This window comes from Triticum urartu, chromosome 4 (assembly GCF_003073215.2).
Source record: "Triticum urartu cultivar G1812 chromosome 4, Tu2.1, whole genome shotgun sequence".
Taxonomy (NCBI): domain Eukaryota; kingdom Viridiplantae; phylum Streptophyta; class Magnoliopsida; order Poales; family Poaceae; genus Triticum; species Triticum urartu.
In genome coordinates this window covers 333,890,181-333,892,655 of record NC_053025.1, presented here as the reverse complement: position 1 = coordinate 333,892,655, position 2,475 = coordinate 333,890,181, and the positions used below count along the sequence as shown (strand labels likewise).

At 41.2% G+C, this 2,475-nt stretch overlaps 1 pseudogene; it reads left to right on the top strand.

The window, feature by feature from the left end:
* The first annotated feature begins 773 nt into the window (after window positions 1–773).
* LOC125553831 lies at window positions 774–2,212 on the top strand (annotated as a pseudogene).
* Window positions 2,213–2,475: the final 263 nt, after the last annotated feature.

The window sequence follows — 2,475 nt, the reverse complement described above, 5'->3', positions numbered from 1 at the left end:
TGATCATCCTCAACCTCCAGCACAAAACCACCTGTCAGAAAAAAAGAATCTCAGTCAACACTTAGCATGTGCTGCAGCCTTTAAGTATCCAAAGTTCTCAAACTTAGATGATGCCCTTAAATGGTATAACGAACACCAGACTGAAATGTTTACTTCGGACAAAAGTTTCATTCAATTTTCTGCGCAAGCTAGTGATCCATTTTTTTTCATAGCCAAGATCCTTTCTCAGGATGAAGGAGTGAGTAATTATCATCAGGTTCCAGTGACCCAAGATGCGAGTGCGAGTGCATATCAAATTATGAGTTATCTCTTGCTTAACTTAGAAATGGGTAGGAGAACGAATCTTCTTCCATCTTAAGACGGTAAAATCCAAGATGTGTACATGTGCTTGCGGGATGAGCTTAATAAATTCTTGGATACCAGATTGAATAATGTTACTAGTAGTAATTAGAAGAAAAAACTCATAGATTCTATGTTAACCAGAAAGTTCGTCAAAGGATTGTTTATGCCATCTCCACAGGGGTCCGTCCGGTTCTTCCTCAAATGGGTTGCCTCAATCTTTATCAAAGTTTTGGTATCTAGCTTATCCAGCTACAGTATAGTATACTCCTTCCTTGCTCGATAGAGCTCTTTGAATCCGCTTCAACTAAATGCGTAAAATAGAGTAATTTCTTCAAAAGCCAGTTTCTTTCAAGAAGGCAGGAGGCCCATAGCGAGTTACAATAGTGCCAGTTCTTGTATGGAAGGCCGTAATTCCGGTAACCTCAACTGCTCTAAGAATGATCCGGGCTAGCCGGGCACATCACATCAAAGTTAGGTCATTTGTCAAAAACATGGCAAATAGCTCAGTTGGTTTGGTAAGGGAGCTATTCTCTCACTTAAACCACTCCCATATTAGGTATTCTATCTCGTCTTAAAGTTCCCCCGCATTACCCATAACTTACCACCTGTATCTCCGGAACTCAAATCGCAAAATGACAATGCTTTCGATAGTCTGTACTAAATTACTTTGTACGAATGCACATCTCGGCCGTCGGGTAGCTGATCACCATTTCAAAGTCTATATCCGTGGTTCAAGAAATGGAATTGCTATTCTCGATTCAGACAAGACACTGATTTGTTTATGAAACGCTCTTCATTTTATAGGATCTCCCAGTCGTCAAAAAGGCCGTTCCTTCTTTTTAAAGACCAATCATTTATTTATTTATGAGATAACGGAAGAAATGGCGAGCTATTTAAGAAGCTATTTAAGAAATGTGAATTCTCATTGTTTCGATGATTCTCAATGGAAGATCGGGGCGTTTTTGACCAAATCTTTTGCAAATAAAAAAAAATTCCGTTCAAGAAAGAAGAAGATCAATTTTGGGTTGAACCAACAACCTGATTGTGTGGTTATTTTGAATGCAGATAGAAAGTCTTCGGTCATACTGGAAGCTGATCGATCACAAATACCTATTCCATCCTTAGTTGATTCTATGATCCCATGGGAATCCTATAAAAGAATCACTTATCCCATCCCAGCGAATGATCCTATACAGTTCGTATATCTATTTCGTCATTCGATCATGAAAACAGTGATTCTTGAACAGAATGCGATTAGTAGAGAAGCACAATCTCTCAGAGTCACTTTGAGTACGGGGAAGTCCGCAGGAGGGATGAGATCCGCCTGCTACTCCACCTCTTCTTCTTCCCCAATAGACGAAGAAGAAAATAGGGCCAAGGCGCTATTGGAGATGCGCAAAAAATATCCATCGGGAGATGGCGCTGACGCTGACGCTAACGCTCGCAAGGCGGTTTTGCAGGCAATTTCTAAAAATACTTTTTTTTTCGTTGAGCTCATAACCCGGTTTGGGCCGATTGACTCTGAGAGCGATCGAGGGGTCGCGGGCTCACACCTTGCTTTTGCGCATAGGATCGAAGAGATCCTAGAATTTAATGGAAAGAGTAGCGGCTCTCTGAAAGACCTCATTGATCTTAAATTGGATTTGGAAGACACCTCTAAAAGAGAGGAGATTCTACTTCCATATTTTTCCTCAAAAAAAGAGGCAAAGTCCTAGCGTGATACAAAAAGAAATAATGGGCAAGGGCGGGGAATGATAGGTTCATAGATGTGGAGTAATCAGTTCTTCATTTGAAGAGTTAGTTGGCTGGCCTACCGGCCCGCAGATGTAGAGAGGTTGCCCCCACCATCCTCTTGAACTGCGAAATCAAAGCGATTCCTGTTGATGGAAGAAAGGCTAATTTCGTTTGATCCGATCCGCCTATGCCAGTTCGAGTCTGGCGAGTTGCTATCATCTGTTGCCCTAACTTTTTCTATTAGCTCATCTTGTCCGTAGTGATATTTTGGAGAAGGAGAAATTACCGGAGTGAGAAAGGTAGAAAGAAGCAATCACGAAAGCTAGTGCTAGTTGTGGCTTTTTGTACTAATCTTGTTTGTTCGGTAGCTCGCATCAGCAGCTTTAAAAGGAATAGAAA